The sequence below is a fragment of the Anopheles darlingi genome, chromosome 2 (genome assembly GCF_943734745.1).
Source record: "Anopheles darlingi chromosome 2, idAnoDarlMG_H_01, whole genome shotgun sequence".
Lineage (NCBI taxonomy): Eukaryota > Metazoa > Arthropoda > Insecta > Diptera > Culicidae > Anopheles > Anopheles darlingi.
In genome coordinates this window covers 57,660,797-57,688,296 of record NC_064874.1, presented here as the reverse complement: position 1 = coordinate 57,688,296, position 27,500 = coordinate 57,660,797, and the positions used below count along the sequence as shown (strand labels likewise).

The following is a 27,500-nucleotide window of genomic DNA, read 5'->3' as shown; positions in this document are numbered from 1 at the left end:
TGCTTACTGGTGTTACCATCCATCTTATTATGCCATAACTGACAATTGTATGTTGAGAGGTCCTGTTTGTCGCCAAGACACTCTGTTAAAATATTTTTTACGTCTTCAAACGTTTTCGGATTTCCGTTTGTACAAATTATATCTTTAGCGTGCCCTTCAACTTTGTTGATTACTGTGTTCAAAAAAATTTCATACACCTCTGGAGCTACTAGATTTTCAAACAATTTGAGTGTCTTTTCAGCACTCTCTAACCAATTTCTAAGCTGCTTTTTATTTCCGTTGTAGGTTGGCAGCATTTTGATTGGGTCAGGAATCTTAAATAGATCTCCCGACAAGATTCTGCTAGCACTTTGGATTTCCTGGACGTTCTGTACTGTTGGTGCACTATTTGAGTTAAGACGCGACTCGTATTGGTTTTGTCTATAACTAATAGCTTCTATGGCTCTCATCATCTGAGCCAACTGTTCGCTAATAGCGTTCGCGTGCTGTTGTGGATTCGACCCTGTTTGGGGTTCCATCGTGAGATTTTCTAGTGTTAAGTCTAAGTTTGGAATTGGAATGTGTGAATGTTCACCTGATTCCAAACTTTCGTCTGTTTCGGAATTTGTATCAGAATGGATACCTTGTTCCCGAAGCAGGTTTCGTGCTTTATTAAATGCCTTCTTTTTAAAATTTGGCATTAATAATAGCCAGGCTTAAAGCTCTATCTAGTAGTGGCTTCAAGTTAAAAAGGGTTTTTAAAAAAAACAGTCTATTTGATAGTGCTGTTTTTTTTTTTCTTTAGAGTCTATCTGGTAGTGCTCTAAAGAATGTACAATTGGTCTATCTGGTAGTGCCAATTGATGGAAGGAAGATTTAAAAAAACTTACCTTTTGTGTCGTGTTGCGGGTTCCAGCGACAATGGTGGTTTTCCACGTTGACAGTCAGCGGGGGATTCTCTACTCCAAGCACGATTTATAAAAGTACCATGGATGCTTTCGCGGAACCACTTGATTTTGCTTTTTTTCACAAAATTATCCACTGTTTTTAACTAAACTGCAACTTCACTGGACCGACCGGCTGCGCCAATTATGCGTGGGGAACCCACGTCTTTATTATTTAAGCTTCGAATCAAAAGTGACAAAGGTGTTTTCTTAAAACTATCGCTTAGCCTAACGGTTGCGCCGCGCGGAAGAACGGAACGGAACATAGCGCGCACGCATTATTGCTGAATTGCTATTCGGTGGCAGCGGGCTGGTGTCGTCTTCGCTCGGTTGTCCGTTCCCACAGAGCGCAAGTAGCGATGGTGTCGCGTCAGCGCTTTCGGCATGCGCCGGTGTCATCGCTGGTAGCGCTGGGACCGTTGATAACGTGACTATATATCCTTTCCGATATATTCGTTGACCTGCATCATGACATCACATGACATGTTTTAGAAGCTCTACAATTTTGGCAAATAAAATAAAACTTGTTGTCCTCACTCACGTCCCCGATTTCTATCCTCGATCACAGAGTCCCATTTGCAGTATATACGGTACCTATACCAAAGCATTAAATGCACAACAACCGGTTTATCTGCTAAGAAGTGTTAGTTCTGTATGTTAAAGCAGATACAAAGTTACAGGACGATTAAAGCTAATGCTGTTAGGCAGAATGTAGAGGAATAGTTCAAATAAGATAACTCGTCACGTAACATCACCTTCAGGGGTTTGAGACAAAGTTTTAGTGCAATGTTGTCTAGTCCAACAAATGGTCCTAAATGGATATGTGTGTGTGTATCCTAATGCGTTGCTTATGTTATCGAGGTAACTTTAGATCTTTAACTATGAACCGCAGGCTACAAGGAGCTACAGTGCCAGGATGATGATGTAAAGGGTTGAGAGCAAGCGTGTTGGTCAAATACCGTAACCTCTGAGAACATATGCTCTAAAGCAATGTGTTTTGGAAAACTTTAATAGTGATAGTGCTCGACCGAACCACCAACATGTCCTAGGGCGTCAGAAGATAAGGTCAAGACGATAGTTGTGGGAAAAATACCCCAAGGCACTTCGAGCATCAGTAACAACGTCAAGCAAAGCATCGTCTTGTGTGCCGTCGCTAGAATCATATTCTATTTTCGACATCAGCGACATCCTTCAGTGAAGGGCAAACATTTCTGAAATGCGGCCACTATTATGCTACTTGCTTCTTGCTTCTTAGATTCGGTTCTTTCCTCCGTTTCAATATCCAACACAATGGATCAACGGCAAAAGTGTTCCTAAACGGAATTCTCCTTCCAACTGGTACTTTGGACCGCTGTTATGTACAAATCGATAATCATATTATGCTCTCGGCTGCCTGTGGTTACTCACCACTCTGTTGATACCTTTGTGCTTTTCGAGATAACTTGGTTCTTTTTGGCTCCATCGGGTCACCCATCAGGAACCAATCTACCAAGCTTACCTTCCAATATAGGCCTCTCAGGTGTCAAATCACCTGTCAATGGATAAGACCATCCTCACACACACATACACTTGTACGTTCACTTAAGGTTCCATTTCATGGCTGATCCAAGCGCGTAACGAGATGAAAACCGCGGCCGCTCTTTGTTGTGTAAGGTATCACAACAACAGAAAATGGAAAAATGAAAGAAACAGAACCAAGAACCTGCACTCGGAACAAGCACAAAGACACCTTGCTCCTTTCGATGAATCAGCTAGCGTGACGGATATTTTTGTCGGTTAAGCTGCTGTTGACACTCGGTGCAGGGTCTTTTCGGACTTCTCGGGTCCGAAATAAAACGCGTAAATAAAAGATAGCGAGAACTGAACGGTCTATTGGAGCATTTCTTGGGGATATTCGATACGCCTCTTTATCCCTCGTGTCACTCATATTCCGGCACAGAAGCCCCGTAAATTCTCGTCGAAGATATTGAGGGAATGCGGCTAATAGTAAAATAAAATCAAATTCATGTAGCTCACTTGACATCTACTGTGGCTATTGGACGGATCAATAGAAGGTTGTTTGCTGGTTGGTTTGATTACATTCTTCATTGCTCCTGTTACCCGGTGGTCTCCAAAGCTGCATATCCGAGGCGAAATCTCATTCCAACCGCAGAACGAGCCACATCACGATTATCATTCACATTCCGCCCGCTTATTTGCTTGCTCACTCTTTCACTGGAATGTTGAAAGTTGGTGAGCAGAAATAGATTGGTTTACGAGGTAGTAAACTAAAGCGCCAAATTGTTTCAACGAATGTTGCTGACGGCATAGGAGGAAAGACAAAACACAACGTGTGGCATCAGCAATGTATTACTTCATAGTCGGAAGAGTGAAGGAAATAAAAACCATTCTCATCGCGATTTCATTCGGCTATTTCAGTTCGTAAAGTTCGGTTATATGGTTCCTTTCAAGCCGCATGGGATAGGAACTAAAACCAACAGGAACAAGGGAACAAGGACGTTCGATGACGTGGGTTACCAGGCGTCTCCATCCGGTCATACCCTCTACTCCACCGACAACGTGTCTCACTTTGTTTGTCTGAACAATTGGTTTGACCGTAAAATTGAGCCAAAACCCGAGCACAACAAATGAGTCGGAATATATGTTTTTTACAATACATTGCAAGCGTCCAATTGTAGCAGTCTAATTTAAAGTGAGAACAACAAAATGAAATTTGAAACCTCTCTAATTTATTCTTAAACTGTATCATAAGCACCATCTTACCATTGAAAAGATAGCGGACTGAACACAGCGTGAAATATGACAACAGAAGTTAAGGACTACTGCATGACTACACATCCACACCAAAATCATTTCAAGCTCCGTTCCTACTAAGTTGCTGAGGCATTGACAGTGATCGAGAGTACGGTAGCACTCGTCACTAGCATCTCAGTTCAATGCCCTTTACATTTCCATTTCAAGAGCTCTTTACACTAACACAAATGCACGAGCAGGATTGCGATAAGACCATGTACCGATGGCTCAGTGTTTATCAACTATCGACATATGCCATGCAAAGAGCGATTGTAACAATCGAATAGTACTAGAGCAATAGCGGGCAAACAGCAAAAAAAACTGCACACGTAGAAGAGGCAGAAATGGTGTCGAGTTGCGTAACAATGTGTTAATGGAGCAGCCATGTGGTGAAACGCATTGTTTACTGCGGCAAAAGAAACGCAGACAAAGCCACAGTACAGGCTTCTAGAGAAAGGAAAAGGAATGGTATGACGGAGTTTCGTTTTTCGTTTACGAACCCCTGTGTGCAAAACCTAAGTCCGTGGAGCGTGAGAATGAAAAAAATCGGAAATGAAATGCGAAAAAGCGTTACAACGAAACTGAGCAAGGGTAGAAAAGAGAGACACGAGGTCTATCTGGGGTCCTCTAGACGTAACGAACCGGAACGCACCACTAGCTAGAGTGTATCGAGATGGAGACGTGCCTTCGAAGTGGCTTCAGCTGGTCAGGCCTTGGCAAGCGAAGGTGAAACACTCTCCAGCCCATCGTGAGTTGCGGCTGATATTTGAAGCTTGAAATTGCTTTGTTTTGCATTCTCATCCGTCCGACGATCTCTTCCACTCCAACGAACATTTCGAGTATTGGCCACGGTGCAAATGTGCCTCGACGTCAGTGGAATCGGTAGCCTGAAAATCTAGAAAGCAATTAAATGCGTGAGAGGAAGGTTATGGTTTAATCCGAACTGACTCGCTAGCTCGCAGATGGTGAATAGACCTGAGAGGAACTCAAGGTTCATTGAATGTTCCCTAATTCGAAATATTTTCCCTTTTCCAGCGCTCCATTTTCCACAATTGAATCCAAATAAACTCCAATGGTTTTAGTGTTTTCTGGGCTGGGGTGGCTGACTATGCAAAGCACCAGAGAGCTACTGGCATAGTCCCTTAAGCACTTTCATAAACTTTCGAGCTGTCCTTAACGTTTTGCGTGAAAGGTTTTTGATCCGACGTGCACCCATCCAGCTAAGGTTCTTTGAGCACCCGACAGAAGTGTGTTGAAACCCTTCTTGAGAACCAAACATGCTGGCTCAAGTATGGGCTGTCGAGAGGTGTTGATTGAAATGAATGTACCCGTGTACCGGAGGTTTCAAACGCAGTTTAGCGTGGAAAACGATTTCCAACATTCAAGGAGGGTCTCACATATCAAATCAAAATGGAAATGAAGTTATAGACGAGCTTTGAATCCATCGGAAAGATGAAAGCTCAAGACAAAGTGACACGATATGACATCCGTCTAAGGTATTTAACCTTAAATACGAAGCTCATTGTCATGTATTCTCCATCCTTATAATGGGTTCTAGAGCACCTGTTGCGACCCAGGGATTACCACGAATGATAATATGTGCTCTCAATATTACCCTTTCTTACACATGAACCTGAAGTGAAGGGAGTGGTCCGAGACTAACAAATGGACGTTTGAACCGTTACGCACCGTTGCTTATGGCAAATATGTTGACAGATATGTTGGTATTTGCGGTCGCATAACGTTGTCATTGGTCGCTTGCATCGTTCGCTTCAATGTTGTGTCATCCGTGGCCATCCAGTGACTAAAGACCATCCATTATAAACGCATGGATCATTCACCAACTGACCTATCATCAGACCGACCGCTAGTGGCCGGTAAAAGATGGGGTTCTGATTCCGGAGAGGCTGACAACAATAGCTTCCCGAGGACTGTCGACCAGGCCTAATGGTTGCTAACGAGCGGAAATTAACACTTCCGCTCCTTTATGTCCGGATTAAATCAAACTCTCTGGTTCGGAAATCTGACGTCCGTCCCGGTGCGGGTTGCTTTCAATACTCTTTTAACGGCTGGCGCACACCAAGAACTGGACAGGAAACTCGTTCGTTCCGCTTCTAAGGTCTAACGGACCTTCAAAGAGACCAATTTGCGATTTATTTTGATAAGTCCGAAGAAGGAGTATGTCAACACAAAACAAACAAATTTGGCATTCCAAAACTGTGATTTGCCATTTAAGCTATCATTTTTAATTTCGATCTCCACGCATCGATCCTAAAGTAACGGCGATACGTTAATGCAATGCAAAAGATGGTTTGGAGGACGCGATGATTTTATCCGTGTCACATTCAGTGGGAAAGAAAGAAGCTGATCCACTAGAAGAGATATTGATTGCGCATATGCGGCTGTTCGTAGAACCTTCGCGATTAGCCAACCGGATGCTTCAATGCGGTGACACGGCGATTGCTGGCTTTCTTAATGCTCCAGTAATCGCGTCGGAACACCGTCGAAAGAATCGCCAGTCAAATTCGGCGTCGTCAACAGCTCTAAACGCCAGCAAGCTTCACGGAGCTAACTGCGGAAAACTACAGACACCTGCACCACATCGTCCAAGAAAAACTTAGATCACGGTTTCTGTTAGCTACCAGAGGACCAGTCGCTAGGGTAAACGTCCTGAAAATCCACCCTCCCGATCGAAATATTCTACTCTAATATTCATTTCTACAAATTTTTCTATACTAACTGTGAATTTAAAAACCTTTTGACTTATTGCCTGCTTTCGAGCAGCTCCGCGTTATCGACTCGATATCGATTGTTTACATCTGAAACGACCAACAACTGAGTGCGTTCGCAATGCAAATTCGAGTCGATTAATTTGTCGATCGATTTGATGATCGATCAATTACTGGCTGGGACAAAGATAATCAACATCGTTAAGGGATATCTTCAAAATAAAAACAAAAAGAAAAGCATCTTCAACAAATTTACTAAATATTCATAAATTCTTTCGTAAACTTCACTTAAGCGTCTATTAACTGAATAGGATGCAACATCACCCAAAAACCATGCCTTTCTTCGGAATGTTCATGCACGAATAGCGCACTAATGGCCCTCTCTTCAATGTGTGAGGAGGTATTTTGTAAAAGAAGTAAATTGTCCAATAATTGAAGCATCATCCTCATATACCACCGAATGCATGAGCCAAATCCCCCTTTTAAATGGCATAATCCGGATTATCTTCAGTAAACAAATGCTCATCCTAGTACCAGCAATAGCCAAAAAGCATTGGGCTTGGATCTGAGGTTGATCTAGTAATTGCCCGTTTCGAAAAGGACACGGTACTGAAACAGAAACACGACCCCCATTAACAATTTGCCATACAAAATGGACTCATCAGCTTACGCGTGCCCCACGCTCAGCATTCCAGTAAGACAAAAGCATCGGCAAACTAAATGCAAAATGACACCCTTGCGTAAATCGTCCTGCACAATACAATATGCCCCACTACAAGCATAGCACGTCGCAATGGACATGCTATGCTGTTCTATACCTCTTGTTCACTCTACTTTGTCTTTCATTTTTTCAAGCGACCAACGCCATGTGTTATAAACAAACCAAATCCAAAAGAAATGTTGTTTTATAAGACCACACTCCTCCACCATAGTCTGCGCCACTCTGCTGCTGCCGAACATTCACCAAACATGGATTGTTGTTCCGTCCTGCAAAGGAAATCCTGAAACTCAAACAAATTGCCTCAACAAGCAATTTTGGTGGGTTTGTTGAATTTTCAATGTGCTTCTTCTGCCGTTTTGCAAACAATGCGATGTGTTGTCAATTCCAAATTGCAAATTATTCTTTCACACAAGGATAAGCTTGCTATGTCTGACTGAGCAATCCATATCGACCACTTGAAATAAGAGCTTGGAGGCATGCAAAACAGTGCTCGGTCATCAGGACTCAGTTATACTGAAGGAAAACATGATTTTAATTTGCTTTATTCACTTATCTTACATCACTTTCGTTTCTGATCGAGAATGCATTCCATACTTTGTTTGTGAATATGCAATATTCATGTAATATGTTGATATGAAGCCGATATAAAACAAGTCGTCTCCCAAAATCCGTGCTATCTTACAGATCGCATGAAAATAACGATTCGAAATTGAGTTCTAGCAGGAACAGCTATAAAAAAGCTATTCCACAAATAACAAATGAAAGAAAGGTTCAACAGCTGACGCGATATACCTTCATTTCTCGTATTTAATTATCATCGATTATCACCAGGTGAATGCTTTCAATGAAATTCGTCCGTTAAGCCCAAAGGTTTATTTCCGATTATCACCGCATGTCGCTTTGATTTGACTTTCATTTGCAAACCTTCCTGGTACCGTTTATCGAATAAATGCGTATCGGTCGCTTAGTAATCTGGGTCATCTGTAAAAATGGGCAGAAAATGCAAAAATGGATAATTATCAAAACAACCCCTTTTGCTGGCAGTGGCAATAGATGCCAGCAGTTATCAGCAACACCCATCCAGCAGCCAATGGCCACAAACTGCGTCAATAAGAATAACTTCGACAGAAGAACCAATGGAGTGGTTTAAGGGGTCATTATCATCATTCCTTTCGCTTTTAAAAACATCGCAGATTTCGGGAACTGACTCAAAAATGAGCACAGTGTTTAATCCACGACGTGCTGGCACGTACTGAAACCTTTTGGTTCCGGATAACTGCGCCGGAACCGGAAGGTGGAACAGATGGAATACAGTAAGCAAACGATAAACAACAAACAAACGGCGATCGAAGATTATTAACTCCAAGGTGTCTTGAAACTCACTGTGGATGGCAAAGGTAAGAAACATTAGCGCCAGAGCCAAACCGGGAAAATCAAAAAGGCATCTTTCGGGTATTGGCAATTGTCTTGGCATTATCACTATAGGAAATCTTGATAACCGCTCACCAGAGGCGTGCAAGTTAAGCATCTGGAATACGAAATATCGGTGAACCATACATGTCCCGAAAACAAATGAAACCCACCACTAAATAGCTAGCAACAGCGGACGAGAAGGAGCAGTAGGCTCTTCAGTGCTATGTCCCTTGTCCAACCAGGCAGTACTTTCGACGAGAGTTACAGTCAAATGAGTTTTCCTTCCCAAAATAAACAAAACTCCGGTATCGAGAGTCGGTTGTTCTGCATATACACACAACCAACAGAATGTTCAAGGGTTTCAACCCTCATTTTCTTGCCTTAAAGACATTCTGTCTATTAACAAGCTGCCCCCGTCCTACCTCGAGGATATGTGCCGAGGGGTTTCCTTTTAATTAATTGAATTGAAAACAAACAAAAGTCCCACGGGACCACCAAAGGGCTAAAAAAAGAGCAAAGGATTGGATAAGGGAGTGGATAAAGCGCACGAAGTTACGACATTCATTTCAACGCTCGTAATGGTTCGTAAAGGTATTTATTGATGGCCTTTTCGAGGGTTTCCTTCGTTTAACCCCTGATAAACAAACGGCCGTAAAGGAGTTTGGGTAGAAGGGAACAGATAACTCAAGGTAAAACGTCAGCCCTTACATGTTCTATCGAGTTTTACTCACTATCTTAAGACGGATCTTGGCATGAGTGACCTGAAGAACAAAAGCAAAACGACGCAGAAACAATTGCTGGCCACCAGAAATTGGGTTCTATAACTCGACGTTATGACTCTCTGGCGCATCGTGCTCACGTTCGTTAAGTAGATTTATTTCTTTGGACGTCTTTTTTCGCTGGAGTAGCATGACCACAGGATTTCGATTCATACTTATTTTGGGAGCGGGGAAGATCAAGGTGTGATCGGTAACCGATTGTTAAATGCATCATTAAACAGGCATCTGAGAGTCTCGGAATCGATCACCAGACTATGTTGCTATACTCCTCCATTCTCACCTGGTCATCATTCTTTGTGCTGTTCTGAGTTTTGTAACACTCTTCTAGCCCCGCAGTCAAATTGTAGACAGAGCATTTTTGTAACGAATCCAAGCTCAACGCACTCATACATTCTATCCTTTTACTCTATTCGTATTCTCAGCTTGAGTATTTATTTTCGTCATTTTCTATTCACGGATTGCTGGTGTTCTGTCCTGTACAACTGTAATGCTTCTGTCATCGTTGTCAACTTCATCATTACAAAGGTTTCTGTGTCAAGAACCAAAATAGGCGTGTATCGCTATGTCTGCCAAGTTAACCAAAGGAAATTGGAATCAACATTGAGCAGGATAACTGATCAGTGTCCTTGAACAGTCACAGGAGAAATCCGCAACTCGAAACGTGGAAGAAATCAATTTTAATCAATTCAGACACAGTCCAATGACTTTAACTCTAGGTACCCCATACCTGCTCCAGTAGCTCTGGTCATTCAACGACTTCATAATGGATGAAATGAAGCATCCTCCAGAGTGGAGAGCCATGCCGTGACGAACACGGGAATTCATTGTTGTTTCCTGAGAACTCTTCCATACCGGCTGCGAGATCCAGTGATAAAATTACATCTCTTTCCAGGAAGCGCTCCTGCTGACACCGACAAATGAAAGCTTTCATCTAGCCGACCTACGCACTTGTCATGACATTGGCAGATTTGTGTTTGTTGCGTCGCATCTCTTCTGCTCGTCAAGTTGTAGCAATAGACTTTGTCTTCCATTCCAAGTTCGCTGCTCTTTAAGGTGAGCCTTGGCCAAAGCTCTGAAGGACACGTGGAAAGCAGAAGAAAATATCCTGTCTCGGAACTAAACTGAGATAGAAAGAATTCTATGAGTTTTCTTAAAACCTACCAGACGTAAGAGAAATAATCCTTGGTTGCTGTTAAAAAGGTCGAAGAAAAGGCTTAAGAAAAGATTTTCACTATTATTATATTTTCACTAAGTTTGTTATGACATGCAGCTGCAGATTAAGGTTTGAACAGCCAAATTAATGGACTCATACGTTGAATCGATTCTTATGTTCCTGTATATTCAACAAAAACCTATCGTGTACGATGGATAGTTGTAACTTCGATTATTTACCCTTCATTAAAAGGATCATCTACCTCGTATATGTTGATGATTAATTTCGAACGGTACCATCACGGTTAAGAATGTATTACATTTTAGGTAAGAAAGGATTAACCAAATGAGCTGAAGAGGTAAGTTGTTATTGCGTGTGTAAATTGATGAATTTACGAGGGTGAATCAAATATAAACGAGACTTTATTTTTAGCAAATTTATATTTAGTTAAACGCATAAAACGTATTTTTTTATTTTTCTACATAATCTCCTAAATCCGAAACACATTTTTCCCAGCGCATAGGCAGCTTTTTAATATATTTCTCGTAGAAAGATGTTGGTCGTGTTTGCAGCCAATTCCGCAAATGAGGTTTCATCCTCAGTATCATTGTTGATTTTTTTGTCTCCCAAAATTTCCTTAAAAGAGATAAACACATGAAAGTCACAGGGTAACAGGCCAGGACTATAACGAGGATATTCCAATGTTTCCCACCTCATTTGCTCATTTTTTTCCCTAGTATTGGCTGCAAGTGTTTGTTCGCGTGTATTGTCATGATGGAACCACTTCCTTTATCAATATGTCCCATATTTAGAGGTGATATCCAAGTCGGATCTCACTTAAAATATTACAAGAATCGGTCGCATTTATGTCTTGTAATGATACGACATCTGTCATAAAAAAAACCGTCTAAAGGATTTAATGTTATGCGCTCTTAGGCTGGTGCGAGGTCTACGGTTATGGCTCTCATTTTCAACACGATTATGACCCACTATATTTTTTTAAGCAACCACTCTAGCTAGCAACAGAGTCCCTTTCCGGAACTAGGCAGTCGATCTCCTCAAGATTTTGCTCGGTTTTACGAATTCTACGGTGAGAAACTTGATTATAATATGTTGCGCAAATGACGAAGGTACCTCACGCAGCAAAATTATTAATATGGACACTGACAGTGTCAATGAGGCGATCCAGGGCGCTTTTCCTACTCCTAACAAACCAACCCAACAACTAAAAGGACGAGAACATTCTACCTTCGTCAAAGTCTCGTTTATATTTGATTCACCCTAGTAAATAAATAATTGGTCTGGAGTTCTCCCTAATCTACTGTTGCAGTTCGTCGAAACGTATAATAAACTGGCGTCCAATAATACAATATTAATCAATCAGCGATTTATAATAGCTTTTTTGCAGTTGTCCTTGCAATTGCATCATTCATAAATATCGTTGTTGGAAACCTTCCGAATAGTTTCCAAACTCGCAGGGGTCTGATCTTGCAGCAAGTTTATTGGTAACGATCAAAATTCGTCGTTCTGAGCAGCTTAAGGTAAAATAGGTCACAATGCTCTTTTAGTTCACGTCAACACTTTTCATTATTGCGGAATCAACTGAAACCAATAATGGAATACAATGATAAACAGATAATTAGCCATCAGTTGCTAAATGTGTCAGCACCAGAATGTTTGTTCAAATATCGACACGTAGAACGAAATTCCACGAACTTCTGGTTATTTAAAATTATAATAATTAATGGACAAAAGCATTACTTTCCCCTTCCGACATTTCATAAATCATAAATGGTCGGATGCAATAAATTTATGGCCGAATTGCCCAACTCGATTAAAGCCATCCGGTGAGAATCATTCCACGAATTCGCGTGGTTGTGACGCCACTTCCTAGAGAAATTAAATAATGGCAAATGGCAATGAACAGTCACATCTTAAGGATAAGACCCCATCACATTCTGATTCCATATCTTACTACAGATCTTCAAATGATTGAGGTGATGCGCATTTTCACACCAAGATACCACCAAGGTGAATAAAGCCGCAACTTCCTCTCTCCAACGCGAAAATCGTCCACATTATCGCAAATAGCAACCGAGGGACCAATTTCAGTCTCCCCACACATCGAATGTGTAGTGTTCCGTCCCATTGAACCAGCTCTACTTGTCCTTTGCCAACATAGCACGGTATGTCTATATTGAACTATTAAGTTCCCATTCCATGCGTCAGCAATGTTTATTCTGCCACGTAGGGCGACCATATTTGGGAAGTTGGTGATGGTGCTGATGTTGGGTACTAAAATATGTATCAAAGCCATTTTCCACCAAAATAGAGGGCATCGGATGAAGGGTGTTGAACGAAAAGCCCCAAACGATAATTGATAATGATCGTGACACGCCCAAGGTATACCAGACGTTATGCAAAGCATCGTATGTTGGTTTCAGGCAGTGCTAGGTCGTTTGCAGGCAGAATTTGTGTAACTTTTTTCGGAGGATTTTCCTGGAGAGCGTTGGCAGAAATGATTCTAGATTAATATAGTGGACACCAATTACTATAGATGTAATTCTACTCGTCTTCCGCTGTTGCCTTTTTGTGTGTACCAAACCCGGGAATACAAAATTATCTTCATCGCGTTTCCGTGCTCCCATTAGCATCATTTCGAGTAAAGAATCAAGAAACACTGAAGCGGAAATGGCAAATGAGTCAGAGAAGTTGGATATGCTGGTGATGATTTCGTTTAGGATTATAATGGTAGACAACGCGCTACCTGAAGGAACAGGTTTCATCCTCTTGTGGAGGCACAATGTCGTAACCACCCAGAAACCCGGGGGAAAGAGTTTGTCTTGCTGTCTTTTGAAACATCAAAACATCTCTCTCTGACCTCTGTTTGCCACTGCCACATTGTTTGTTTCTTTACCTCTTACAGTTAACAAGGAAGAGGAATAGGTTGATGCTCCTTTTCGTTATTCTTATTTTTGAAAAGGCCATAACCTTGCGCTGGTTATCGACTACGTCGCCGTTCTTGCTGGGGCTAGTGGCTGCTTGAGAAGCATCAGAACCATGAAATGCTTCAACATATTTTAATGTCTAGGGAATCTGTTATATAAGATATAAGATCAATTGTCGTTCTGTTAAACAATATATGTGATCCAAATGCTTGTTCACTCACTCGAGTGAATCGAGGTCATTAATAAAAACAACAACATCAACATCTTGTTGCAACAAGATGGTAAAGTTTCATAATGATATCAGATGTAAGCATTAGCAGCAAACTCTTTAAAGCGGAAAAACCATTATTCGCTTTAATTCTTTTTTCTGCAACGTTCAAAGAAAAACAATCAAAATAAAGTAGAACTCCAACACCCATACCTAGAAACAATTCTTTACTAAAAGTTTTCATTAAAACATGCAGCAGCACCTGTTTTTCAGATAAAGTGTCCTACCACACTACCAGAAATAACGACAAATAGGAATTGATTCTCAGGCCTTGCGCTAAGCATTTCCATGAAAACCATTTTTCAAACAACAATTTCGCCGGAAGCCCATTGAACCACAAAATTACACCGTTGCCACACAATGTACTTAAAGAAGAGATCGATAAAGGGTGATATCAGCCATCCTAGATAAACAGAGTACGGACAAGGAGCAAAGTGACAAGTTTCCCACCTCCAACACCACTGGAAAACTGTCAAGAACCGCTACAAACCGCAAACCAAAACCACGCTCATCGGCTAAATGGTTTCCGCTGGATAAGCGACGGCGTTTCTCTTCTTTTCCATTTCACACTTTCCTGTAGTGCTATGATAAGCACATCTAACCTATCTTGCCATTTCGCTGACTGACGAGTTGAGCGGCTATTGATATTTTGCGCCTCTACACGTTACGCGGAATCGGTGAAGTCCGTGTTTTGGTGAGGTTGTGCCGAAACAGTGATACTGTCCAAGGTTTTATTATTGAAGATTTAATAAAATATTGACTTTCTCGGTAGTTTTTGTTCCACTTTTGCTTGCCCTTCGTCATTACGTGCTACACAAGAGTCTCATTACTGAATTATCGGCATAGCGATAGCTGGTGTTTACCCTCTGTACATCATTGGTAGGTTAAAATGGTTGAAACCATTTCACATTATCCATTTCATAAGGTGGCAAAGTCTGAAACTTGTCGTACTTCTAATACACCAGGCAGGAAACAGGAGTGCCAGACCACATTCGACATCCCCTTCATCTAGAAACCTGCCAAGAGAGTATACCGACGGTAACAGTTGGTTGCAATAGCAGCCAAAAGGCAAACCAATAAAACAGCGCAATATTTTCTGTCCTCGTTCCCAAGTAACACTAGACTTCACTTCCAATGGAGACCCTGTTCTCACTGGTTTAACATGGTGTGGAGAATGTGTTTCTGTTTCTCATCAAACCTTTTTAAGGCGGAGAAAGCATTCCAGAAAAAATCCCTACCAAATCACTCGATTACTCCACCGACACCAGCTGAAGGTAATGAGAGTAGAGGAACAGCCTTGATAAAACCTCGTCTACCCTTAGTAAATCCATGGTCCAGTTCCTCCAAACAGGGATCAGGAATCCGGCAGGACTTGTTCCAACATAAAACACAAACACAAACCGTTCAGCAAATAGGAGGAGGTCTGGTCGATATTTACCACCAAGGCGGCCAGCTACTGCATGTAACCCTTGTCGCTATGTTGTTGGTGACATGTTCCACCACACCTTTTTAGGTTCGGATGTTTATGGTGTTAGTCCTTCCAAAAGGAACACACGCTATGGACGTAGCAGTCGCGGTGGAAAAGATTGTGTGTTAGTTGGTCTAGGGTTTTATGGATTGCTGTGTTGCACAAAGTGTCCTTCAACTTTTGGTAAGCATGTTACTTCACACAGCGGAGCTCATTTGCTGTGATCCTTACCATCCAGAATTCTGTGTTTTTCTCCAACATCCTGTCCCTGGAGTCACAAATTCAGATGTCGTCCCGGAGGGAAGGAAAAACGGTTCACTCCGAGGCAGCGATTTGAGTGAGGCAAGTGAAAAGTTTTCTTACTTTCCTGCATCACAACCAACTTTAGGGATCTTCGCAAAAAGGAAGCCATACCAGTTCGCGAAGTGGACCAACCATGTTTGAAGTTCAAGAAGAGGGCAATACAGAACTTTTAAAACATCGACACGTGGTTCGCAGAGACACCGAGGTACCTAAAGGAAAACAAACGAGAAACGCTTTCACTCTACCTACAATTACTAAATAGCGTTGAGACGCAAAGCTACATGCTGAGTCCGCCATTTGCAGCTGTTGGCCATTACACCAACGATCGAAAAGGTCAAACGGATCCCGTAGATTCAAGATTTCCGTTTCAACGAATTCCGATCCATTCTCGGAGGAAGTATGCAATGGAAGCCTGGGAAAGACGGAGGGTTTTCACGATTTATCATTTCTCCCTAGTTCATCTAAATTCCTTACATTCCCGGTCAATAGAACTGGTGGCCACATGGTGCTCCATGCAACGAACGAAAAGCCATTTGGGTGAAGCCGGACCACCAGTCGACAAAATTCTCATGGGAACGTACCTTACTCGGTGCTCGGGCTTCGCGGCTGGCCAAACGTCCAACTCTGCGCTGCATAATGATTGCGCACGCCACTGGACGCCGTGATTTATGGAATCGCACCGTCCTCCAACGCCGCCATCACCATTGACCGCATTCCATGGATCTCGACGATTCCAAAAACTCCAACGGATGAGCTTTTGGCCCATTCCATACATATTTGAGTAAATATGAGCCCGATGACTGAAAGTCAAGATGAATCTCTGGGGACATTTGTGGTTTTCGTGCAAAAGTAAAAATCCGTCGAAAAATCAAACTGACCGCAATACTCAAATCCCTAGAGTCAACACAAGCCAAAGGATCCTTTCACCGACCGCCACCACCATTAAACGACGGATTACTCCACAAAAACTCAGAAGTAATCGAGGAGAACAATCTCGCTATTTACTGGATTTGCCCCCTTAACATCAGTTATATGATAGCATAACATCAGCTAACCAACAGTGAACAGGAGTTGGTAGTGAGCCTTCAATTTTACAATCGCCGCTCTTTGCTGTCGTAAATCAATCGTTGAAAATAGCATTAACAACCCTCAAAAAAGGAAGATGACAGTTGACAGTTATAATAAGAATGATAACATGAAACTAATGATAATAATTAAATAATAATGAAAAATGATGATGATAATGAAAAAAAGGTAACTATTGCATAGCTCTGTATTCTGTGTTATGTGAATGTAAAAAGCTTATAATGATAAAATAGATTTTCTGCAAACGTTTGAAATTGGATTGAAATTGGCCTGGGCAAAAATGTTATATTGTTGTATAATGATGCATGATATATAAAATGATTATCAAGTTTTTTCAACCTGTTATAGAATGTACATTCCTGTTATAGAACCTGTTATAGAATGTTCTTCTTCTATGTTCATTCTTCTTCTTCAGAATCCACAGATTCTGGATTTTTATTAACTCATCAAGAGATTGATATAGCATGCTCGTATCAACGTAACACTAAATAGAAAAGTAATAACGTCTCGTGACCTTCCTATCCTTATTACTTTCATACTAACATAAATTCCATTCCTCCAATGATTTCGCTACCTTCTCATAAGACCGTGCTCGTGAAGGAATGTGGTGGATATACCAGTAAACCCCAAGCACCGAGCAGAACACACTCCATTATACCAGCGTTGGTTTGTGTGTCCAGCAAATCACTTCATTTCGTGAACATTCTTAGTAAACGATTTCAAATGGATGCCAACATTCAAAAGCATTCCAGACGATCCACGAAACGAATACACGAATCTCAGGTGGGCTCTTACTACCAACGGCCACACGACAAATGACGACGTTTGATGGCATTTGGCGAGACGAATCGATTATGTTATGAGCACCTTACGTTCTACCGCATGATGGTCACTGGTACCGTGTTTCTGGGTTTTTCTTTTTCTGACAACCATTCTGTACGTGTGTGTGTGTGTCTATTCCAGTAGCACATTCTTCATTTATTTATTTGTTTGTTTGCCAGCGTTGTCCTTCAAACTGGTAGAGGTGCTGTATGGTAAAAGACACACCGCTGTTTCCCGTATTTGAAAGAGATCTAAAGGATTCAAGCGTGAAAAACAAGTCAAGCATGGCGATGCGGGTGAATGGAACGGAGAACACTCATCATCACCATCATCAACGCCATCGGCACATTCGAAACAGTCGCGCCACTTGGCATCATCACCAGCAACGTCGTCAGCACCATCAACAAGAGGTAGTGGAGATACAGCCCGGTTTTCTCGCGTTATTTGCATCGCAAATCAAATTCGGATTTCCATTTCGACATCTCGACACAAACTCCGAGACCCCGTCGCTCTTCACTCTCATGCGCCTACAGGAAGCTACTAGGCTGGACCAAAAAGGGAAGACAAAGAAGAGCAGAAGTCCTTGCACGAAATTGTAATTCCAATTTTGGGGATACCGCTACCATATTTACACGGCCAGGGCAGCATTCATCTCTCTTTTCAAAGCAGCAACCACTCAAAAGTAAGGACAGGAAGAAGCGACAATACACGGAATGTTGCATGGCGGTGGAGGTCGAACGTACAGAATTCCGATTCCCAGATCCACGCAGCGCCGCACCAACCGAATACCTAACGATCTGATCAAACTCAAAGTGCTTCTTTCTGTCAATCTCCTCGTCAATACCTATTTATTGCTGACCAAGGGACTCAACAGCAAACTTGGGGCCTCGAGGCCTTTTGCTTTGTATGCAGAAAACTGTCAAACAAAGTTAGCGGACCAGCGGTGGGTTATGTTCCTTCTTTCTCCTCACCGAGGGATGTTCCGATTGTTTCGGTAATACTAGCTGGTCCGGAACCCCCGAACCGAAACGAAACGTCGGCGAATGCGGGATTGATTGCTCGTCCATGATGTTCTGCATCCGACGGACCGGAAAGATGCTATCGGAACGAAATGTCAGAAAGGGAGGCATTTCATATACCTTTGCCTTTCAAAATGATTCATTTGGAAATTCAACCAAAAACAGCCGGAACCAATTAAATCTTTCGCTTACCTCACGTTTCCAATATTTATCCTTTCCGTTCCATTGCACTCACATCCACCCAGTCAAAATGGACGAAAACCCTCGACTAGTATATATCCTGTGCCACAGTATGTCGTTTCATACACTAATGAGCCGAACTGAGTGATGAAGTAGCTCCATTCGTTCACTCCATCATGCCAGACGATTGATTTGACGTTAATTTATCGACTTATTCCAAGTGTCGATACTCGTGATCCAACTTCCTTCTTCATCCTTCACCAAAACACTAACCAACACTACCACAAAGTGAGCAAAATAGCTCTCTCTTTCCTTCGCATATACCGGTCGATGCGGCGAACCAACCAACTAGTCACCACAGACTATTTCCTATTTTCACCAAGGACACCCAGTACACCCAACACCTTCTCTCAAACCACTCACAGCACTGCTGATGCACCGTAGTGTGACGAATACCGTGAGAACTTCACCAACCCCAAACGTATAAAACGGGGCCACGTAACGGGCGCGACGCAGGTCACGGCAAAACACGAGCACAAGGTGTGAGGCAAGGAGCCTCCAACCGACCGGCGATGCGCGGTGGATCCGTCGAATGTGTGGAACCTGTTCGAAGGACAGCCGTCCAAGGACTGCCTGGTCGTTGCCTACATTTCACTCATCGCTCTCGCGCCAGGCCATTCTCTCGCCAATGTAACCGCCCAAGGACGCAAGCGCCGTCCGACGCTACACGAGACATACCATGCATGTCCTGGATAAATGCTGACGGACTACGATCCTCTATCGAAAGGGGGTTTTGTTTACAATTCGAGATACTCCCGGGTCGACCCCGATGAAAATAAGGGGAAGTAAGCCATGGCCGCCATCTCTTGGGTTGCCACGTGCTAATCGAGTCTTCTCTGCTCTCTCTATTTTTTTTCCCCTCTCTCTCTCTTTCTCTCTCTCTCTCTCTCTCTCTCTCTCTCTCTCTCTCTCTGCTTGCCAACCGAAGTCTGGCGCACGTGGCAATGTTTGTTTGTGTGTGCTCCATCAAAATAAACAATTTCCACCATCTGACATACGGACAGGGATGCAATCAATGAATTTGTACGATCGAATACATGGAAGTGAAGTGCAGACCAAGGAAACATTTTTTGGACATAGTAATATGGATTGTTTTGCCCAAATACTTTACAAAGACGAGTGTAGTCTGTGCATGGATCCCGTTAAAAGCGAAGTCGTTGCATAAATTATCATGTGTTAAGGATAGATAGAGAGAAAGTTGTGTCGATTCGCAAAGACAAAAATCGTATAACTACGCTGCTATTTAATTCTGTTCAATTCGTAGAGGAATATGTCGCACGTAGTTTACATATATAACTTGATAAACTTCAAACAAAAAAGATTAAATATGAAGCATGCGACCATCTCACAACATCTTTGTACAGAGAGCTACAATCATATTCCTTTAACGATTTCATTTCTGTTAAATTGTCGTATAAATAAAACTTTATATCTATTCAATGTCCAGGTACTGTTCACTTACTATCTCTACGATCACAAATTTAACTGTCTTTTTCAGTACAAATTTTAAGACAATAATCGGCAGCGTCGTCCTGAAGATGCATTCGGAGTTGTAAAACTGTTCCTGTTCTCCATGACGGTGTCGCTGAACTCATATGAATTGTTGCAGTAGCTTCCCAAACCCTAGACCGGGTTTTAGATTCAAAGGGGATTTACATGTTTTACGTCCAGAATTACTCCTCAGATTTTGCTACTGTGAAGCTGGGTTAAGAAGTACGCAAGGAAAAAGGGGCACATATCGCAAGTGTAACCCTGCGTCCACACTACTACGATATGCTAATTTATTATACCAGCAGCATTATTTTTATTCTGATAAATATGGGAAAATTGGAGGAATGACGATAACAAACAATAGTTCTCCATGGTCTACTCCGAAGTCATTTATTTCAAAACGGAAAATTAAACGCTAAGAGCCTTTTTTTACTTGTAACTGCTTGAATTAACATGAACCTTTTCGCAAGAAAATTTCACTTGAATGTTACAATGCACAATTTGTGTAGTACTGTACAGCGTCAATGTATCAAAGTTTGTTACTTTAGCTTCGGCTTACGATCTTGTGTATAAAATAAACATTGCACAATAAACAATATCAAACAAACATTGTTAACATGTATTTTTGTGATGGGCACAACTGATGTGGACGATTATAGTAGGTTAGTTACCATAACGCAGCTAAAATGCTATTTTTGTCAGCTTATCAACTGAACAGCCAAGGTATTCAGCTGTTCATTGGCTGTTATCTCAGCCAGGCAAGCATTCTTTCGATAGGAGTTTAGACAACATGATTCCCGCTCCCCGATCTTGAAGAAAACAACTCATCAACAAGCCAAACCGGTTGCTGTGGTTAAGTAAGTTTACACTGATAAGCCCATATCATTCTGTGGGTGTTTGCGGGTGATGGAAAACAATAACTACTGCGTTCACAAGGGCGCAAAAAATTACTTGGTCAAATCAGCGCTAGAAAACAAACGATCGCCCGCAGCTTATCAAACGGATGCTTCGCCGTAAGCATGCCTGCTATCATTGTTTGTTTTGCTTTGGTTGAGGAAACAATTTCAATAATTTCTATCCATTGAGTTTCAACCAAGCTTGCGAAGAAGCTAAAGGGTGGTGTTGCAGCAGTGTAGAGGGTACACATGGATATGCAAAATTCACCGCATCGTACCACATTGCAAACACCACTGCAAATGAATAAACCGCAAAACATGCATGTTGTCGTGGTTAACTTGACGGCAGCTGATACCACATTTAGCTCCACATACTCGTCCTCGATTCACAAGATTAGCTATATGCAAATACAGGCATACATTTTGTATAAAATCTCCATCCGAAAAACATCAGAAAACAGCTACGATTGTACCTGCAAATAAGTTGGTGCTACATAGAGTGCTTCATTTAATTTTCAAATGAAGCTGACTGTTTGTTTTTTATTGTTTTGTGCTGCCCTGTGCTGTGTTTTTGCACAGTGACAACTCACGAAAACTCCGATTCCGAAAATAAAATCATGGAAACAACATCATCCGATGGGGTTATGGGTTTCAGGATGGAGTTACTGCTGAAAAATGGGAGACATCGATCGCAAATTATTGGAGCTTCAAACCGGACAGTACGAACTACAAATGCAAATGAAGACCATCCAGACATCTTGCGAGAAGATACCAACCACAACGACACGACCAAAGACACCAACAACGAAGCCGAAACAACCTCATTTCCGATCGTGCAGGGATGCACCACGTAACGTATCTGGAGAATATCTTATCAGCGTAAACAACGATAGTGCATCGATCAAAGTATTTTGTGAACAAGTGAAATTTCACGGTGGTTGGGTTGTGGTACAGCACCGATTTGATGGTTCGATTGAATTCAACCGGAATTGGGCCCAATACCGTGATGGCTTTCGCAACATAGAACATGAATTCTGGCTCGGTTTGGAGAAGATGGACCGAATTACGTCAACCCGAGTACATGAAATAATAATCGAGATGAAGGACATTAACGGCAATTATGGGTATGCTCACATGCTACGATAAGATTAACGAAGGTATTGCAAGTGAGCAGTACAGATTAACACTAGGAAAGTACAATGGTACGGCAGGTGACTCGATGACTTATAACAATGGAATGAAGTTTTCAACTAAGCACCGTGATAATGATTTAAGTACTGCACATGATTGTGTTCAACTGCATGAAGGTACCTGGTGGTATAGTGCTTGTTCTCTTGCAACTTTCAACGCGCCTTACAGAAATGTTACGAGTGGAGAATCCATGTATTGGTATAATTTCAAAACGGACTACAGAGGATTGAGCTTCTCTAGGATGATGATCCGCGAAATTCAACAGTAGTATAGTTTGCATTATTCGTGATGGTTGATATAGCCAATGATTGTTGGAATAATATTCCCAAATCATTCATTGAGTCATGATTATGAAAACTAAAACAATAAAAATTCAAACAATATTAATGAAATAGAAATGAAATATTTTTCTAGGCGCATAATTTTAAAGCACAGAAAGAAGCATATTCTTTACTGTACAAAACTTCCCGAGGGGTACGGAAAGAGAAACTACGTAAGGTAACGAATTTACAAACTTTTGTTTGCCATCGTGAACGATGGATTGTGTTCTAACGCGATTTATATTGCTATCTATCGTCGGGCTCGCTAACGAATACTTTATTTGTTAGTAGAGTCTTTAACTATTGATGTGAATGTGTGAACGAGAATTAATAAAATCATTTCCCCAATCAGCAAGTATCATTTCGATCTCTTAACTTAACAATGGAATGTACCTTCCGAATCAAACAATTTTATAGAACCGAACTGAAAAATTTTATCGCAGTACTTAATTAAAAAATATCGGAATGGTATTATATCTCATGTAACAGAGTCGTGTACCATTTCTATTAATTTCTTTTAATTTGGAAAACTTCAATGTGGTGGGCCTGCTTGCTCCGGGGATCCTTCCTATAAAAAGAATCAACGGACCGTTAAACGACTCGCTTTGCACCCTCTTTGACGAATCTCTCTGGGAGACAGAAACAGTTATTGAGCGGATGTCAGCTTTTGAGGAACCCTACTTGACGAAGCTTCGTGAGAAGAAAGATAGCATGCCTAAAGCATCCATTCCTAGCATCGAAACAGATAAAAGAACGGAGATTAGTTTTATCGTTTGTGATCAATCTCATTTGAGCCACAGATTCATGATACTCACGATGTGAATCATGTTGTGCGCTGAAATCGTCCAAAAGGGTTTTTAGAAAAGGGTTACTGCTTAGATATACATCTGGGAAGATGATTTGCGCTGTACACAGGTGTAACTTTGACGAGTTGTTGTTAGTTGGAAAACTCCGAAAAGAGCCTCCGTATATGTTGTTGTGAGCGTGGATAATACGCATCATGAAATATTTCGTTTTTCGGCGCACGAAACAGGAATGGAAAGTATAATTGAATGTCCATGTACAATCATTATAAAGTAAGTTACACTTCAAGCTATATAAATGGGATACTAGTTGTCTTATTTATGCAAAACACCAACGTAGACATATTGATCTCTGCAAGAATAGAAGTTGAAATAGTTGTCACTTATACTTTGTATCTCTATAGAATTATCACGGGCAGAGCTCTTATTCGAATCAGCAAGCTGAACAGAAAATACTGGAATTCTCCAGAGGTAGGTGTTCTTTCATAAAATGTCATAAAACCTTGGAAGCAAATACTCGAATTAATGTTCAATCAAGATGTGGCTAGAATTCAATCATGATGTGACAACATGAGAGAATCAAAACACGCCTTCGATTGATCTCCAATTTAAACATTGAACCCTGTGCCAAACCAGATGACAGCAACCAATAAATGGCCTTTGTGTCTGGCATTCTGGCCTGAAAGACTACAAACACAATGAAATGAAACACTATTTTCATGACGAAACTCGATTGGTAATTGATTAAAAAAAACCCATAACATTAAACATCCGCCATGTCCGCAGTGGCATTCGCGAACAGGCACCGCGTAGCCAAAGGGAGAATCCAGTTTTCAATTACTTCCATCATTTTGTGCCCAATGCTACGAGGCTGCACAAATGAGGATTTATGGCCAGGATATCAAACAAACAAAAGGTTCAAACGATGCGCTGCGGTACAACACTGACCACGACACCACAGTACCGCGGTGATATGGCTGTACTGCTCCAAACAAGCCACTCCCGGGTGGCAAATAGATGTCGCACAATTAAGAACTGGACTGAGGATTGGAAAACTGTGAAAATTACATTGAATTACGGTGATACCCATCGGAACGGTTCTCGTTATCGCGTCGTCAATAACGTTGAGACCTACGGTCATCATTGTCATCAAACCGTCCATATTCCGTATTGATGCTGTTCCTTCACCAGCAGTCGCAGTCTGCATTCTGACGATTGGCAATGCGTCATTCGTCTGAGAGCAGACTGCGACGGTTGCATCCAGGTGACTAATAACTTATATACTAACTGGCTTGTATGAGAAGGACAGGTGCATACCAAGAGAATTTGGATCGCACCTCTGTATGTTCCTAGACTCGTAAAGGGAAAATTCGTCGTTTCACAAAACACTAATGAGTCTGTCGTATCTGATTAGGTGGATCCTGCCGGGTAACGGTAGCAGCTTTTCGGAACCATGTGCTTCATAGAGTGAACGAGAATGCAACATGGTATGAATATGAGTGTCGTGGCATTTAATTAATGTGAAGCTGTGGTGACATCTACGCTGTTATTGCAGGATGGTTGTTGGAGTTCACTTGTTGGATAGTTACATTCCACGCAATGGTATTCCCGCGATTGTTAAAATATTTGTTGAAATTTAATATAGCCTATACTATTAAGCTATTTTAGCTTGGAGTTTTATGAATTTTCCACATCCTCACTTGCTCTTGCTGCTCTTGCTTTCCAGCTACCGCTCTTGTATTTTTTTTTTTAGCAATGCAGCAGACTTTTCTTATCGTATTTTATTACACTTTATCGCGCTTTATAATGATCAAACCACTTTTATGTTACAACTAGATGTTGCCTCAACCCAAAATGTAGCTAAAAAATATTTCTGTGCTATTTTATCATCAGAGGCTAAGCTCTCATTCTATCAGCTTCATCCTGGTTGTATTGCTCAAATGCATCCATGCTGCGTGTTCATATTTCACTTTCATGACAACCGGGTGTATCCTCCCGGTTTAGGGATCGTTGTCGCGGTTTTTCCCGGTTTCCCGGGCTCGCTTCTCCCGACATGGATGCACGGATGCGGATGCATGCGAGGTGATTGCCATTTCCGCGCTCAACAATAAATTGCTGTTCAGAACTAGTGGTAGCCAGAAGTTGCACGTAACAATGAACAGCTTGCTAGTAATGGTGCACCACTGCTGTGAGCATAAATTATCATTCAACATGCAAACAAGCTGCCAGATGGGCCGATCATCCAGCAACACTCTGATCATAATACAAATCGAATAAGCTATCAAAGAGCATGTGTAGAAGAGTGTATGAAGATGAGTGTGCTCGATACTCGGAAATTGGGATTTACTAGGGAATCCATCGAAATGAGAAATCATGGCCCATAAAATATCGAACATTCAGTCGAATCGAAGATTTATTTTGCAAATGAAAATAAATTGCCCAAAGAACAAATTTTAATACTAATGATATAAAATCCCCAACAAATAGTAAATCGTCAAAATGACACACATTACGCAAGCTATACGAGCTAATTTGCATATGAATGAATCGAATTAATGAAAATTATCCTTCATAAATTAATTTAACTTGTCGTAACACATTCATTATTCTTAATACCAGGATTCTCCTTTCAATATCGATGTAGTTGATTGATGAATGCTATTTGGACTGAAAAATTACATTTTCTCCAATGATTTATGGGCTGACGTATAAGTCAAAATCATCGTTCTCCTTTGATCGATGTTATTGACCAATCTAAAATGCAGAACAGAATCAATCTAAAATGCAGAACAGAATTCATTTGTACGAAGTTCACATAGTATAATTTTGCTCAAGCTGTATACCATATGAAAGTCGCTACTTTGATAAATTAAATCGATATTTTTGTCGGCTTCATTTAATCCTGCATCTGTTCAGTTGATACCCAAAATGTGCGAGACTAAATAAAAAAATACGAGACTAACACTCAACATTTGTAGTAGTATAGTCAGACTACTGACGAAATGGACCAACAATTCGTTCTTCCTTCCTTCTACACCAGGTAGGTTCCTCTATATAAGTTAATGCTGCGTTTAAACAGACCGTTCGACTAAATATAAAATAATATAATATAAAATGATATAAAGCTAATGTATTAAATAAAATTTATCTTATTCTTTAAATTCACAGAAAAGCTAAGTTTTCTTACGTATCCATCAATTCATATAGAACAGAACAACAACCACGATAATACTGACTTTGTTACTTGGCACTCAATCGATATCCGACGGCATGTCGTCAGTACAAATTTGGTGCAATTTGGGTATTTCGAAATAAACAGCAAATCATGGAAAAGAAAACTCTGGTATATCCTGAAATAGTCTAGCATTGTACGTGCACCAAGGAAGGAAACCAAGAGCTTTGCTCATTAGCAGAAATACAACGGAATCGCCTGTTGTGTTGCATAGACTCCGCTCTGTGCACGTTCTTACGTTGTTATGGCTCAAACCATGCAAACAGATTCACAACAATTGCAACTAATTGTCCAACGACACCCAGGACATAACCAATAAACCCAAACTGAAACAGGAAGAGCATCTATTTTATATTTCCACATCCGGACTGCGCTCAGTTGTGTTGTTGTGGTGTTTCGGGTGGGTATTTTGTCTCCTTCTTCTGTTGCCGTGAGTTGGCTAAATGAAGGTACCGAGCACAATGCATAGCTTCTTCTGACCCAGGAAGCTCCGTATCAAGCTGTTGTAAGCTCATTAGTCGTTTCGAAAAATTTAATTGCTCAGAGAAGAAAATTGTTTTACCCATCGGTCGGTTAGGTTTGCTCTTCTCGGTTCGTGAGTATGTATGGACGGTCGAGATCTGCTACACAAACAGTAATTAAAACAGCCCTTTCTATTGTTATGCTCACCGAATGAGAAACGTGTTTTGGACCTTGATCCACGTAGCCATTTTTACGGGTTTTCCGGTTTTTGATAAATAATGTTATACCATTCAGAGTGAAGGCTCTTAGTTGAAGACAAAAAGAATAAATCGATTGTCATGGAAACGAGACTGGTACTCTATTTGGTCACCAATCCATCCACCAGTTAAGAACATGCAGCAATGCTGAACGGTCGGGTTAGGATGTTCAACGGAAATGTT

General features: G+C 41.3%; 1 protein-coding gene across 8 annotated transcripts in view; it reads right to left on the bottom strand.

Annotated features, from left to right (window-relative positions):
- The window catches only part of LOC125949975 (locomotion-related protein Hikaru genki), a 97,391-nt gene that overhangs the window by 46,177 nt on the left and 23,714 nt on the right, over nucleotides 1-27,500 (bottom strand). For 5 of the 8 annotated variants that reach the window (XM_049677486.1, XM_049677490.1, XM_049677491.1 and 2 more), the window contains exon 1: nucleotides 18,618-19,210. The exons of 1 other annotated variant lie outside the window; for it this stretch is intronic. The gene's annotated coding sequence lies outside the window, so the exon portion shown is untranslated. Of the gene's footprint in view, nucleotides 1-18,617; nucleotides 19,211-27,500 lie in introns of those variants that run through there. 2 more of the 8 variants (XM_049677488.1, XM_049677489.1) reach the window with 1 other exon arrangement.